This window comes from Aythya ferina, assembly GCF_964211825.1.
Source record: "Aythya ferina genome assembly, chromosome: W".
Taxonomy (NCBI): domain Eukaryota; kingdom Metazoa; phylum Chordata; class Aves; order Anseriformes; family Anatidae; genus Aythya; species Aythya ferina.
The window spans coordinates 18819860-18836538 of NC_140313.1; the positions used below are offsets into that span (position 1 = coordinate 18819860).

The 16679-nt window shown below is 47.1% G+C and overlaps 1 long non-coding RNA gene across 1 annotated transcript in view; it reads left to right on the forward strand.

Annotated features, from left to right (window-relative positions):
• The window catches only part of LOC311426408, a 39801-nt gene that overhangs the window by 17077 nt on the left and 6045 nt on the right, over positions 1-16679 (forward strand). The window contains exon 3 of the long non-coding RNA XR_014686720.1: positions 12180-12217. This is a non-coding gene — a long non-coding RNA (uncharacterized lncRNA). The remainder of the gene's footprint in view (positions 1-12179; positions 12218-16679) is intronic.

The following is a 16679-nucleotide window of genomic DNA, read 5'->3' on the forward strand; positions in this document are numbered from 1 at the left end:
GCAGTTGTTCAGGAGCTTCCCCCTGCTCCAGCGTAGACTGGATCAGTCCATGGCAAATGGTAGGGCTGTGTTTCCACCCCTAGGGCAGCCGATTCCAGGTGTATTGGACATGCCTCCAAGTAAAAGGAAACTGTGGCCTGCATACTGCTGCTCGGGGGTTGGAGAAAAATGCATTAGCGATATCAGTTGTGGTGTACCACTTGGTTGCCTTCGATTCCAGTTCGTACTGGAGTTCCAGCATGTCCAACACTGCATCACTCAGTGGTGGTGTGACTTCGTTCAGGCCACAATAGTCCACTGTTAGTCTCCACTCACCATTAGACTTTCACGCTGGCCATATAGGACTATTAAAGGGTGAGCGAGTCTTCCTGATCACTCCTTGACTCTCCAGTCGATGAACCAACTCATGGATGGAAATCAGGGAGTCTCGGCTGGTGCAATATTGCTGTCAGTGCACCATTGTGGTAGTGATTGGTATTTGCTTTTCTTCAACCTTCAGCAATCCTACAGCGGAAAGGTCTTCTGAAAGGCCAGGCAGGGTAGACACCTGTCTAATCTCCTGCCTAATCCTGAACCTCCCCTGACACAACTTGAGGCCATTCCCTCTAGTCCTATCACTAGTTATCAGCGCAAAAAGGTCTACCTCCAGCTCCCCACAACTTCCTTTCAGGTAGTTTTAGAGAGCAATAAGGTCTTCCCTGAGCCTTCTCTTCTCCAGAATAAACAACCCCAGCTCCCTCAGCTACTTTTCATTGGACTTGTGTTCCAGACCCTTCACCAGCTTCATAGCCCTTCTCTGGACACGTTCCAGGGCCTCGATGTCTTTCTTGTAGTGAGGAGCCCAAAACTGAATACAGTACTCGAGGTGCAGCCTCACCAGAGCAGAGTACAGGGGGATGATCACCTCCCTTGTCTTGTTGGCTACACTAGTCATGATACAGGCCAGGATGCCATTGGCCTTCTTAACCATCTGGGGACACTGCTGGTTCATGTTGAGATGAGCATCGACCAACACGCCCAGATCCTTTTGCTCTGAACAGCTTTCCAGCCACTCTGCCCCAAGCCTGTAGCCTTGCATGGGGTTGCTCTGGCCAAATTGCAGGACCCGGCACTTAGCCATATTGAACCTCATCCCATTGGCCTCTGCCCATCAATCCAACCTGTCCAGGTCCCTCTGCAAGGACGTCCTACCCTCCGGCAGATCGACACTTCCCCCCCAACTTGGTGTCATCTGCAGACTTACTGAGGGTGCACTCAATTGCCTCATCCAAATCATCAATAAATATATTAAAGAAGATGGGTCCCAACACCAACCCCTGGGGAACACCACTCGTGACCAGTCCCCTGCCGGATTTCACTCCATTCACCACCACTCTCTGGGCATGGCTATCCAGCCAGTTTTTAACCCAGCAAGGAGTGTACCTGTCCAAGCCATGGGCTGCCAAGTTCTTCAGGAGAATACCATGGAAAACCATGTCAAAGGCCTTGCTGAAGTCTAGGTAGACTGTCAACAGCCTTTCCCTCATCTACCAGGTGGGTCACCCAGTCACAGGAGGAGATGAGGTTGGTCAGGCAGGACTTGCCTTTCATGAACCCATGCTGACTGGGCCTGATCCCCTGGTTGTCTTGCATTCTGTGTGATTGCATTCAAGGTGACCTGTTCTATCACCTTTCCTGGCACCAAGGTCAGGCTGACAGGCCTGTAGTTCCCCGGGGTCCTCCTTATGACTCTTCTTATAGATGGGTATCACATTAGCGAGTCTCCAGTCATCTGGGACCTCTCCAGATGACCATGACCACTGATAGATGATGGAAAGCGTCTTGGCAATCACATCAACAAGCTCCCTCAGCACCCTCAGGTGGATCCCATCTGGCCCCATGGACTTGTGGCAGTCCAGGTGGAGCAGCAGGTCTCTAACTGTTTCCACCTGAATTGTGGGGGATTTCTTCTTCTCCCCATCCCAGACTTCCAGGTCGGGAGACGGAATACCCCGAGGATAGCTGGTCTGACTATTAAAGACAGATGTAAAGAAGGCATTAAGAACCTCAGCCTTTTCCTTATCCTCAGCAGTCTTGTTCACCCCTACATCCAGTAAGGGATGGAGATTCTCCTTGGTCTTCCTCTTGTCATTAATATATTTGTAAAAACATTTTTTGTTATCCTTAATCATAGTGGCAAGGTTGAGCTCGTGCTTGGCTTTAGCCTTTCTGATTTTTTTCCCTGCATATGCTGGTAACTTCCTTGTACTCTCCCCAAGTTGTTTGTCCCTTCTTCCACTAGACATAAACTCTCTTTTTCTCCTGGAGACTCAGCAAAAGTTCAGCCAGGCCGGTCTTCTTCCCCACCGGCTCATCAGCCTGCTCCTGTGACTTTAAGACTTCCTTCCTGAGGAGCATCCAGCCTTCCTCAATCCCTCTGCCCTTAAGGACTGACATCCAAGGGACCCTCCCTACCAGTCTCCTATGATAACCAACCAAACAAGTATGGTCTCTGACTGTTCTTTCCACATATAAACTTTACTATTTCAGATTATTAATGAGCCCCGTTCGAATCATAAATCCACAGGACTTCGGGAAAACAGCTGAAGCAATCAACCTTCCGTCTTCTAGACAAACAATACCACCTTTTTCACAAAATGTACATTTCAACAGGACTGAATTTCAAGCCGAATGCCAATTTTTCTCATGCACTTTGTTAGTAAGGCTACACAAAACAAGGAATCACTCCTGTGTATCCATCAATATGGAGGTTTAAAAAGGTATTGAGGCCTAAATAAATTTGCTCTCCCCCTTCTTACCAAATTCCCAGGGCTCAAGCCCGAACCACCAAAGAAATGACTCTCCGTTCTACCGCTTTGATAATCAGTCAGCCCCCTCCCCCTCTCCAGTACTTGGGAAACTGACCAAACACCACCTCAAATGTACCCAAACTTCTAAACTGTTACTTATATAATGCTCCTGCCTTCCTCCCTGTCACACAAAAAACATTTAAGAACAAAAATAGGATTACAGGATGCACTGCCGGGCCCATATATCGGGCACTACCAATCAACACTTGGATAAAACAGCCCTTCTTTTCAGTCTGTCAAGTGCTTTGTTTGTCTCCAGCCGCTCCCCTCGCAGAGAATACGGAACTGTGGATTGGAACTCCGCACTCGCTTCGCAGCGATGCTGCGTCTCACTCACACAGCACAATCATGCAATCACACAAAGAGGCCTCTAGCACATCTCATTCATACCACAAGAATATATAATTTATAATGATAACCAAACAAACAAGTATGGTCTTTGACTGTTCTTCGTGGAGTGACTTATTCCACTTTGTTTCAAACCCTTACACTTACACAAATACTTTCAACAAAAAATACCTGGACATTTAAGAATAAGATATACAATTATCAACATTCCAGTTAGTATCTCTCCAGCAGCTGGAAATATTACCCAGGTAACCTTGTCACAATTGTGCCCGCTTATCCTTCTCCTGCTTCTTATACAGTCATTAGCAGGTCCGTCCTGGCTCCCAAAACTGGGATGCAGCGGTAACCTCGGATTTGCTCAATCTGCTCCCAAAATTGCTAGCGGCTGCTCTATAGGTCAGCAAATCCCCCTTGATTTTATCGGTCACCAAATCTCCCTTGACTGCCCTATTGGTCAGCCTGTAGGGTACCCTCCTCTCATATGGGGACTATGCTGCACGCCAGATGTATCTGCATGATTTACCAGCTGCCCTGGCCACGCGTACGACTTACAGGCCCTTCCTGTTCTATAAAACATACCATTTGTCCATGGCTTCAGGAGGTCTGCTCCTGCGGTGAGTGGCTGAGAGTGGAGGCTCCTCCCAAGAAAACTCTAGGGGTGCACCTAGGGGCGTCCACTCCGCAGTTGATCCCGTAGCCGAGCAGAGTGTCTCCTGGCTGGCTTGCCAAACTGACTTGCGGAAAACAGACTCCACAATCAGTAAGATTGTAAAGTAGGTATGTTTATTCAGTGCTGGGCAGCACGGGGGGTAGTCCCGCCAAAGTCGTGCACACCTGATGCGGCAACTTGCCTTGGTTCTATGCAGTAAAGAGTTACATATGCATGAAGTTTCACAATACGCCTACACATATTCATAACCTGTCTCCGCTTCGTATTAAAATTAGTTCCAAGGAGTCATTTCCATAAACTCCTCCCATCTGCGCTTGCGCAGTGTATTCTGGTGGTGGTTGTCAGGGGTCGTGGGGATGAAGACTGATGACTCTTCCTCGTCACCGCTAGTTGACCTCTTGTCTCTGCGCAGACTCAGTAGCTCCTTGGCTCTTGTCCATCTGCAGGACCAGTTTCTTAAGATAGGCTCACACTCTTATTAGGAGACTGACCTTGGTAAATGGGCCCAAGGCTTCTTGCTTTAATTAATTTGAGCATCCTAGTTTCATGCTGTCTATCACTCTATCTCTACCTGATAAGATTCCCCTAACTTCCTCTCTCAGTTCCCCCTTTTCTAAAAGTTAGTAAATTATTTTCTAAAAGGTTAGTGAGTTATTGTATTCTCCTAACTCCCTCTCACCTAAACAGCTCAAAGTCTGCCCTCCGGAAATCCAAGACACCAGTTTTACTGACCCCCCTCCTAACTTCACTAAGAATAAAGAATTCTACCATTTCATGGTCATTCTGTCCAAGACTGCTCCCGACCACTACATCTCCCACCAGTCCTTCTCTGTTCATGAACAGGAAGTCTAGCGGGGCACCCCCCCAGTAGACTCACTAACCAGCTGAGTCAGGAAGTTCTCTTTTAAATTCTCCATTATCAACCTAGACTGCTTCCTCTGGGCTGTATTATATTTCCAGGATATGTCTGGGAAGTTCAAGTCCTCCATGAGAACAAGTGCTGGAAATTGCACAACTTCCTGTTGCATTAAGGGTGTAGTTAAGTAGCTGTTATAAGTCCGGTCGCATTCAGGGTACTGAGTTATCACGATTACAGATTCACAAATAATATAGCCCACCCTCACTCTAGTCGTATTCCATGAACTACCACAGCCACACTTAAAGAGTTTGGTTGCGTTCAACGAGAACTCTCACGGCTAGTTTTAATGCAATCTAGTGCAAATTATTAAAGCAAAAGGTACACAGATTCTTTGGATTGCCAGTGATAAATTCACTCTTTGCAAAGCACACCAAAGGTATGAGTAATGCAGTCTGGCTATAAACATGCTAAAAGGGACAAAAACTCCATAGAAATTTCCAAGTTTCCCGGGGAGGCACTTGGTATAACCAGGTGTTCAAATCTTACCCAGAGGGTTCCCTATGGGGGGGAAGAGAGACTCAGCCCATCGACTGATCCCAAAAGTTGCAGTAGTATTTTCCCTCACTTCTTCTCTCTCTTAAGCCAATTTATATTATTTTCTATCTTTTAGGTGGAGCTTGAGTGACTCTAGTCATGCATATCTTGGTTAAGAGTGTTGCAAAGTTTTCTCGCTTTTGTTTAAAAGTATAGTCTCCGAGAAATTCAGAGCACATGCTTGGTGAGGGGTGGTCGCACCTTGGAGGCAAGTAGCTTTTGGGATGGAGGTGTGTTTTGGTATTATAATGATATTATAATGAGAAAAGGTACACTAGAGTACAGCACTTTGTCAAAACATTGGTCATTGGCTCAGGGTAGCAAATGTGAAGTTTATCGGTCTCAGTGCACACAAGAACAGTCGAGCCCCCACTTGGCCACAGAGCCTAGCCATGATGTCTCCTCTCCACTCCACGCTCTGTACTTTTCCTTAGAGTCAGCACACCAGGTTCCCCTAGTATGATAGCATCTAAAGTTGGAGGCCTAGGGAATGCTTAGACAGCTACACTGCTGCTTCTTCTACCCTGAAAGCTTCTTCAGTGCTGTAGATTTGCTTTAAAATGTGAATATTAGTTTAATTTTCCTAGTCACTTTAGGCAATTACTCCACAGGGCTCCAACAAGCTATTTATTCTCCCTGAATAGGAATTTAACTATGTATGAGATGAATGGACTATTTAAAAGACTACTCCCATGGGAGCTTTCTCTGGCATGATACTTCTCAGAGTACACTGACCTGGGGACACTGAAGTGAGGGCAGCACAAAGATCCCAACATGTGCTGAAAATGCAAATTTAAATGGGAAGAAGACAATTTTACACATTCCTTTTTTTTTTTTTTTTCTTCTTTCTGTTGAGAAGGGAGAGGCTAATATAGTAGAGTTCCATGTTAAACACATCTTTTTTTTTTTTTTTTAATTTGAACATGGAGTAATTACTAGGTTCTAGGAAGATTTGTCTTTTCTTGGAATGAAAGTCCAGACTTGAAAATAAGCCTATATAACAATAGTCAAACAAACCCATATACAACAGTTCAGGTGGCAGCATAGCGGTAGGCAAGCTGCTAGTCTAAAAGAGTGAGACTGAAGTACTGCGTTGGGTGGTAGAAGGAAGAAGTCATGGTTACAAACGCAACTTCTAGAAGTTAGTTTTAGTAAGACCAGGCCCTTCGTTAATTTCCTGATCTTTTTGTTGTTGTTGTTGTTGTTTTACCTCAGGACAAAACTTTCCACACAACTGTACTGAGATACAACATTCCCTTATTTTGGAATATTTCCCTACTTAAAACAGTGTCATTTTATGACATGACAGATTTAAATTAAACAAATTAAAATTAGACAAATTTAAATACTCGATTCTTTAGGGAAAATGCTCCAAGGTGAGGGGATACAGATGCTGCCTATCCAAACCTCTGGAAAAGAACTAAAAGAGAAAAATTGCAAAATGTTGACTTTACACAATGATGGGATTTAATCCTAGCATGACTGAAACTATCAAGAGTTGTGTAGGTAAACCTGTTGTCAGCTATAATAAACACTCTTTTTGCTTTCATTTATGTGAAAACATGCAACTGTTGAATAAACATGCATCTTTACTTCTCAGTCAAACAATGCATAAAATAAATCACAGAATCAGAATCCAAGATCACCTAGTCCAACCTCTGACCTAACACTAATAAGTCCTCCACTAAACCATATCACTGAGCTCTACATCTAAACGTCTTTTAAAGACCTCCAGGGATGGTGACTCAACCACTTCCCTGGGCAGCCTGTTCCAATACCTAACAACCCTCTCAGTAAAGAAGTTCATCCTAATATCCAACATAAAACTCCCCTGGCTCAACTTTAGCCCATTCCCCCTTGTCTTATCACCAGGCACATAGGAGAATAGACCAACCCCCACTTCGCTACAACCTCCTTTAAGGTATCTGTAGAGAGCGAAAAGATGTCCCCTGAGCCTCCTTTTCTCCAGGCTGAACAAGCCCAGCTCCCTCAGCCGCTCCTCATAGGACTTGTTCTCCAGGCCCCTCACCAGCTTTGTTGCCCTTCTCTGGACACTCTCGAGCACCTCCATGTCCTTCTTGTAGCAAGGGGCCCAAAACTGAACACAGTACTCGAGGTGCGGCCTCACCAGAGCCGAGTACAGGGGGGCAATCACTTCCCTAGACCTGCTGGCCACACTGTTTCTTATACAAGCCAGGATGCTGTCTGGTTTTCTTGGCCACCTGAGCACACTGCTGGCTCATATTCAGCCGACTATCAACCATCACTCCCAGGTCCTTCTCTGCCAGGTAGCTTTCTAACCACGCATCTCCCAGCCTGTAGCGCTGCTTGGGGTTCCTGTGCCCCAGGTGCGGGACCCGGCACTTGGCCTTGTTGAACTTCGTACAGTTGGCCTCAGCCCATCAGTCCCGCCTATCCAGATCCTCCTGCAGAGCCTTCCTACCCTCAAGCAGATCAACACACGCACCTAACTTGGTGTCATCTGCAATCTTACTCATTGATAAGATCGGTGAGATCATCGATAAAGATATTAAAATGAACCAGCCCCAGGACTACACTAGTGACCGGCCTCCAACTGGATTTGACTCCATATGTTGGGTCTGTCTGGGATGGAATCACCTTTCCCTGCAGCATCCCACACAGTGCTGTGCTCTGCACTCGTAGCTGGAACAGCACTGATATCACTCCAGTGTTGTGTCTATTGCTGCGTAGTGCTGGCACAGCATCAGGACTCCTTCCAAGTCCCCAAGAGCCAGCAGGCTGGGGGTGGGCAAGTGATGGGGAGATGGGGAGAGGACATTGCCAGGGCAGTTGACCTAAACTAGTCAAAGGGATATTCCATAACACCTGATGTCACACTCAGCAATAAAAAGGGGGGCTCTTGTGGGGGAGGGGGCTGTTCCTCCTGAACAACCACTATGCGTTTTGAGGCCCTGCTTCCCAGGACATGTCCAAACATCGCTCTCTGATGGGAAGTAGAGAATATATTTTTTTTCCCTTCTCTCTGTGCTTCCGCGCAGACTTCTTGTTTCTTTTGTTTCTTTTTCTCCCCATTCCCTTTCCCTTTAATTAAGCCTTTCTCATCTCAAACCTCGAGTTCTCTGTGTTGTATTTTCTCCCCCTTCCTCTTTGAGGAGAGGGGGAGTGAGAGAGTGGTTGTGGTGGAGCTCGGCTGCCCACCTGAGTAAAACCACCACACTCCATTCACCACGACTATTTGAGCCCGGCCATCCAGCCAGTTTTTAACCCAATGAAGTGTACACCAGTCCAAGCCATGAGCAGCCAGTTTCTTGAGGAGAATGCTGTGGGAAACGGTGTCAGAAGCCTTGCTGAAGTCAAGGTAGACCACATCCACAGCCTTTCCCTCGTCCACCAAGAGCGTCACTTTGTCATAAAAGGAGATCAGGTTCGTCAAGCAGGACCTGCCTTTCCTAAAGCCATGCTGACTGGGCCCAAACGCCTGGTTGCCCTGCAAGTGCCGCGTGATGACACTCAAAATAATCTGCTCCATGAGCTTCCCTGGCACTGAGGTCAAACAAACAGGCCTATAGTTTCCCGGGTCTACCTTCTGACCCCTCTTGTAGATGGGCGTCATGTTTGCTAGCCGCCAGTCGACTGGGACCTCCCCTGACAGCCAGGACTGCTGATAAATGATGGTAAGCGGCTTGGCCAGTTTTCTCAGTACCCTCGGGTCGATCCCATCTGGTCCCATCGACTTGCGTACATCCAAGTGCCGTAGCAGGTTGTCAATCTGTTCCTCGTGGATTATGAGGGCCACATTCTTCTCCCCATCCCCTTCCACCAGCTCAGGGTATCTAGAGAACAATTGGTCTTGCCACTAAAGACTGAGGCAAAGAAGGCATTAAGCACCTCTGCCTTTTCCTCATCTCTTGTCACTAAGTTTCACTAAGTTTCCCCCTTCATCCAGTAAAAGATGGAGATTCTCCTTAGTCCTCCTTTTCGTGTTAATGTGTTTATAAAAACATTTTCTGTTATCTTTAGCAGCAGTAGCCAGATTGAGCTCCAGATGAGCTTTGGCCTTTCTAATTTTGCCACTGCACAGCCTCGCAACATCCTTATGGTTCTCCTGAGTGGCCCGCCCTCTTTTCCAAAGATTATAAACCCTCTTTTTTTTCCAAAGCTCTAGCCACAACTCTCTGTTCAGCCAGGCCGGTCTTCTTCACCGGCTTGTCTTTGGGCACATGGGAACAGACCACTCCTGAGCCATTAAGAGTGCCCAGCCTTCCTGGACTCCTCTGCCCTTCAGAACTGCCTCCCAAGGGACTCTGCCAACCAGTGTCCTGAACTGTTCACAGTCAGCCCACTGGAAGTCCAATACAGCGGTTTTACTGGTCCCCTTCTTGACTTCGTCAAGAATAGAGAACTCTACCATTTTGTGGTCATTCTGCCCAAGACAGCTCCTGACCACCACATCTCCCACCAGTCCTTCTCTGTTTGTGAACATAGGATCACTAACCAGCTGCGTCAGGAAGCTATCTTCCACGCTCTCCAGAAACCTCCTAGACTGCTTTCTATGAGCTGTATTGTATTTCCAGGATATGTCTGGGAAGTTGAAATTCGCCACGAGAACAAGTGCTGGCGATTGCGCAACTTCTGTCAGCTGCCTGTAGAACTCCTCATCCATCTGCTCATCCTGGTTTGGTGGTCTATAACACACCCCCACCAGGAAGCTTGCCTTGTTGGCCTTCCCGATGATCCTAACCCATAGGGACTTAACCTTGTCATTCCTAGCCTAGAGTTCCACAGCATCAAAACACTCTCTAATACAGAGAGCCACACTACCACCCCTTCTGTGCTGCCTGTCCCTTCTGAAGAGCCTATAGTCAGACATTGCAGCACTCTAGTCATGGGAGTGGTCCCACCACATTTCAGTGATGGCAACCAAGTCATAGCTCGCCTGCTGCACAATGGCTTCCTGCTCTTCCTGTTTGTTACCCATGCTGCATGCATTAGTGTAGATGCACTTCAGCTGGGCCATTGCCTTATCCCCTGGCCCTGACATTGTTCCCTCTGGCACACCTCTAATGAGACTTATTTAATCCCCATCCCCTTTCTTACTTAGTTTAAAGCCCTCTCAATGAGCCCTGCCAGCTCCTGGACTAGGATCCATTTCCCCTTTGAGGCAGGTGGGACCTGTCTGCAGCCATCAGGCCAGGTGCCGAATAAAGATCCCCATGGTCAAAAAAAACAAAATTTCTGTGTTGGCACCAGCCTCTGAGACACCTGTTTAACAGGTGGGCTTTCCGTGTCCTCTCTGTACCCCTCCCTGCCACCGTAGGGATGGACGAAAGCACCACCTGTACTCCTGCTCCATCCACTACCCATCCCAGTCCCCTAAAGTCCCGTTTGATAGCCTTAAGGCTTCTCTAAGCAATATCATCACCACCAGCCTGCACTATCAATAAAGGATAGTAATCAGTGGGGCAAACCAGGTTAGGAAGGTTTCTGGCAATGTCCCTGACCCAGGCCCCAGGGAGGCAGCAGACTTCCGTACGGGTAGGGTCAGGCCAGCAAATAGGGCCCTCTGTTCCCCTGAGAAGGGAGTTGCCTATAACAATTACCCTTCTTTCTTTCTTAGTGGAGGCAGTCTTGAGGTGTGGAGTCAACTTCCTCACCCTAGGCAGCCTCCTGGGTGGACTGTTCACCTCATCCTCACCTAACAGTCTCTCAAGCTCCAAGGCCACAAACCTTTTGTGTAAGGACACCTGAGAAGGCCAGTAGGGAAGGGGGTTGCCTGCAACGTTGAACAGGGATCTGCTTCCATTCCTCTTCATCTCCTAGGTCCCCTCCCTCTGCTCAACAGCAATGGGGCAGTGGGTCCACCACAGTTTGGGGTGTCTCCCCCCGGTGCCTTTCCTTCAGGCCTTGCAGGGAGTTGCTTCACCAGTCTATCTCCTGCTCACACTTCCTGATAGCCCTTAACCTCTCCACCTCCTCCTTGAGCTCTGCCACCAGGCTGACCAGGTCATCCACCTGCTCACACCTCACACACACAGTGTCTCTGCCACCCTCAGTTGTCAGCAATAGGCTCAGGTGCTCCCTGCAAATGAATTACACTAGAAAAAAATATGTGCCAAAAGAAGTGATAGAGCTGTGCTGTAACACTGCTCTCAGCAGTCAATTTAGTGAGCAGCTCAATGGGTGGTAGGGAAAGCACATGTAGACTAAACTAGAGGATTGGGACAATGTATATCAATTTTTCTGATGAAACAGATTCAGGTAATCCATTTGGTGAAGATGCGCTTTAGTGTGATTGTGGCTCTTTCAAATTTGATTTGAACTCAGCTTGACAGAGAGGTATAGGTGTCAAATAAGATTGCCACAAGTCTTATAAATACAGTGTTTTAATGCGAGGAAGGAATATAGACCCTGCACTGAGACTCACGGGAATGTACAAAGATGCACATTAGCACAAAAGGATTCATGCTGAACTTTGAGTAAACCCCAGAAAGTGATGCAGAGAAAACTGGACTTTTTTAGTTCTTTTGTTCACAGAGCAACTGTTTTATTTATTTATTTATTTATTTATTTATTTATTAAAAAAAGTACATTGTGAAACATTACTCTAAAGTAAATATTATGCAGTCTTGACATTTTTTTTAAGAAGGTTGAAATTGGGATGTGCTAATTTAGCAAAGCGAGCTTTCAAAATGGGAATGATGTTTTTTCTTACCTGAGCACTTCAAAGGTCATCAAAATATCTGTTACCTTCTGTCCTGGAAACTGTCAGGATCCTAGAAATAAACATAAGATAATATAGGAGCAGGAAAAAAAATATCTTATGCCAGCAGTTATTGTTGTTATTAATTCTGTTGTTATTTATTATTTTTTTTTACAGTGTATCCTTTTCAGTGCATGTCTCTGAAGACTACCCAGGTACAGTGCAACATTCTTGTCCATGACACATATATGTGTGTTACAGTAATTTACAATATTCAGATGAAAATATTTGAAAGAGTATTAATGTGTTTCAGGTGTATCCTTGTGCTAATCACTTTCAATTTGTTAGGTAATTTTCACAGTCATTTCTCCTTTTCAGGCATCATTTATCAACTGGGTCAGGGTGAGAAAATCTGGTTCACAAGTTTACTGAGACCAGAGCTTGTGATGCTTTCTGAGTTTAGAAAGCACCCAACTCCTCTTTGGCATGGTAGATAAAGCTCAGTCTTTCAAGAGGCTGAACAGTCTGGCAGGGGGCCAACAAAGCACTTCAATGTGTTAAACCTTAATGAGACTATTCACATTCTTGAAGTTAAACCTGTGGATTGTGCATTGATGCTTCTCAGGATCTGCTGGAGCCAGAGTTTGTGTATGTGTATGTCTTTGGTAATGTAAGCTTGCAAAGCTGTTCCCAGCTGCTCAGTCCTGTGCACCTGCTGTACCCTAAGCTGGGCTGGCAAAACCATTTGTATAACCATGAGGCCAACCTATACAAGGTGAATTATCCATTTGGAAGACAACCAGCCAAGAGCAAAAGCTAATTTTCAGCTAGCTTGTTTCCCTGACTTCCTTCAGAAAGAGCCTGCACAGATACTTCTGGTGGCACAGAGGTTAGCAGAAACAAGCAAGGGAAGTGGGAGTGAAGGCAGACAGGCACTTTGCAAGTTAGAGGTGAATGGTAGTACTGTTGGATTGCACCACATTGTGTATTTTGCACCTGGGAGTATTTAATAATGCAAATACTATGAATGATGTGGTGGTTTCACCCTGATGGGCAGCTAAACTCCAACACACCACTCTCTCACTCCCCCTCCTCAAAGGAACAGGGGGAAAAATACAATGAAAAAGGGCTCAAGGGCTGAGATAAGGACAGGGAGATCACTCACCAGCTGCCCACAGTCATGGGCAAAACAGACTCAGTATAGGGAAATTCATATAATTTATTGCCTATTGCTAACAGACTAGAGCAATGAGAAACAAAAAGCAAACTAAAAACACCTTCCCCCACCCATCCTCTTCTACCTCCTTCCCCTGAGCAGTGCAGGGGAAAGGGGAATGGGGGTTGTAGTCAATCTGTAACACTTCATCATCTGCTGCTCCTTCATCTTCACTCTCTTCCCCTGCTCTAACATGGGGTCCCTCTCATGGGATGCAGTCCTTCCCAAACTGATCCTGCATGAACTTCCCACAGGCAACAGCTCTTCAAGAATTGCTCCCATATGGGTCCATACAACAAAGTCCATCCTTCAAGAGTGGACTGCTCCAGCATGGGTCCCCCATGGGCAGTAGCTCCTGCCAGGTCACCTGTTCCTGTGTGGTCTCCTCTCCATGGGCTGCAAGTCTGTCCTGGAGTCTGCTCCTGCGAGCACTCTCCATGGGCTGCAGACTCCTTCAGGGCAGATTCACCTGTTCCACCATGGGCTCCTCCATGGACTGCAACGTGGAGATCTGCTCCACTGTGGTACACCATGGGCTGTGGGGGGACAGCCTGCTCCACCATGGTCTTCTCCACAGGCCACGGGGGAATTTCTGCTCCGGTGCCTGGAGCACATCCTCCCCCTCTTTCTTAAGTGACCTTGGTGTCTGCAGAATTGTTTCTCTCTACATTTCCTCACTCTTCTCTCCCAGCTACTGTTGTGCAACAGTTTTTTCCCTTTATTAAATATGCTCTCACAGAGGTGCAACCAGCATTGCTCATTAGCTCAGCTATGGTCAGCAGCAGGTCCCTTTTGGGTCTGGCTGAACATATCCTTATCTGACATGGGGCAGCTTATGGACTCTTCTCACAGAGGCCACACCCCTGGAGCCCCCCTGCTACCAAAACCTTGCAATGTAAACCCAATAAAGGCATGAAAGCCTCTGGCCTTTTTTCACCATTATCCATATCTGTATAATACTTCTGAAATAAATATTTATTGTTTCTTTTAGAATCTCTGAAGAAGTGAGGCTTTTTGAGTTCTCCATTCTTGGAGAAGCCAGGAAGGGGACCAGTAAAACCGCTGTATTGGACTTCCAGTGGGCTGACTGTGAACAGTTCAGGACACTGGTTGGCAGAGTCCCTTGGGAGGCAGTTCTGAAGGGCAGAGGAGTCCAGGAAGGCTGGGCACTCTTCAAGAATGAAATCTTAATGGCACAGGAGTGGTCTGTCCCCACGTGTCCAATGACGAGCTGGAGTGGAAGAAGACTGGCCTGGCTGAACAGAGTTGTGGCTAGAGCTTAGGAGAAAAAAGAGGGTTTATAATCCTTGGAAAGGAGGGCGGGCCACTCGGGAGGACTATAAGGATGTTGTGCGGCTGTGCAGGGACAAAATTAGGAAGGCCAAAGGTCATCTGGAGCTCAATCTGGCTACTGCTGCTAAAGATAACAGAAAATGTTTTTATAAACACATTAACACGAAAAGGAGGACTAAGGAGAATCTCCATCCTTTACTGGATGAAGGGGGGAAACTTAATGACAAGAGATGAGGAAAAGGCGGAGGTGCTTAATGCCTTCTTTGCCTCAGCCTTAAGTGGCAAAACCAGTTGTTCTCTGGATACCCAGTACCCTGAGCTGGTGGAAGGGGATGGGGAGAAGAATGTGGCCCTCACTATCCATGTGAAAATGGCGGCCACCTGCTACGGCACTTGGATGTACGCAAGTCGATGGGGCCAGATGGGATTGACCCGAGGATAATGAAAGAACTGGCGGAGGAGCTGGCCAAGCCGCTTACCATCATTTATCAGCAGTCCTGGCTATTGGAGGAGGTCCCAGTCGACTGGCGGCTAGCAAACGTGACGCCCATCTACAAGAAGGGCCGGAGGGCAGACCCGGGGAACTATAGGCCTGTTTGTTTGACCTCAGTGCCAGGGAAGCTCATGGAGCAGATTATTTTGAGTGTCATCACGCGGCACTTGCAGGGCAACCAGGCGTTTGGGCACAGTCAGCATGGCTTTAGGAAAGGCAGGTCCTGCTTGACGAACCTGATCTCCTTCTATGACAAAGTGACACGCTGGGTGGATGAGGGAAAGGCTGTGGATGTGGTCTACCTTGATTTCAGCAAGGCTTTTGACACCATTTCCAACAGCATTCTCCTCAAGAAACTAGCTGCTCGTGGCTTGGACTGGTGTACACTTTGTTGAGTTAAAAACTGGCTGGATGGCCGGGCCCAAAGAGTTGTGGTGAATGGAGTCAAATCCAGATGGAGACCAGTCACTAGTGGCGTTCCCCAGGGCTCGGTACTGGGGCCAGTCCTCTTTAATATCTCTATCGATGATCTGGATGAGGACATTGAGTGCACCCTCAGTAAGTTCGCAGATGACACCAAGTTAGGTGCGTGTATCGATCTGCTCGAGGGTGGGAAGGCTCTGCAGGAGGATCTGGATAGGCTGGACCAATGGGCTGAGGTCAACTGTATGAAGTTCAACAAGGCCAAGTGCCGGGTCCTGCACCTGGGGCGCAAGAACCCCAAGCAGAGCTACAGGCTGGGAGAGGAATGGTTGGAGAGCTGCCTGGTGGAGAAGGGCCTGGGAGTATTGGTTGATAGTTGGCTGAATATGAGCCAGCAGTGTTCTCAGGTGGCCAAGAAGGCCAAGAGCATCCTGGCTTGTATAAGAAGCAGTGTGGCCAGCAGGACTAGGGAAGTGATTGTCCCCCTGTACTCGGCTCTAGTGAGGCTGCACCTCGAGTACTGTGTTCAGTTTTGGGCCCCTTGCTACAAGAAGGACATGGAGGTGCTCGAGAGTGTCCAGAGAAGGGCAACAAACCTGGTGAGGGGTCTGGAGAACAAGTCTTACGGGAACCGGCTGAGGGAGCTGGGCTTGTTCAGCCTGAAGAAAAGGAGGCTCAGGGGCGACCTTATCGGTCTCTATAAGTACATTAAAAGAGGCTGTAGTGAGGTGGGGGTTGGTCTATTCTCCCATGTGTCTGGTGACAGGACAAGGGGGAACAGGCTAAAGTTGCGCCAGGGGTGTTTTAGGTTGGATATTAGGATGAACTTCTTTACTGAGAGGGTTGTTAGGCATTGGAACAGGCTGCCCAGGGAAGTGGTTGAGTCACCATCCCTGGAGGTCTTTAAAAGACGTTTAGATGTTGAACTTAGCAATATGGTTTAGTGGAGGACTTGTTAGTGTTAGGTCAGAGGTTGGACTCAATGATCTTGAGGTCTTTTCCAACGTAGACAATTTTGTGATTCTGTGATTCTTCGATCTTCTTCACTGATAAATAAGAGTAGACTATGTCTGTACAAAACTCCAGAGTGTTTGAAGCTCATGAAGAGAGAAATCAGCATCAGTAGTGATGCTAAATACAATGTATTCTGTGAAAGAATGTTTACAACCTTTATGAGAGAGATTTTTTTCACCAGCAAAAACTGGAAAAAAAATGCTTCTAATAATCTGTTCAGCAAGTGGTACGTGTAAAA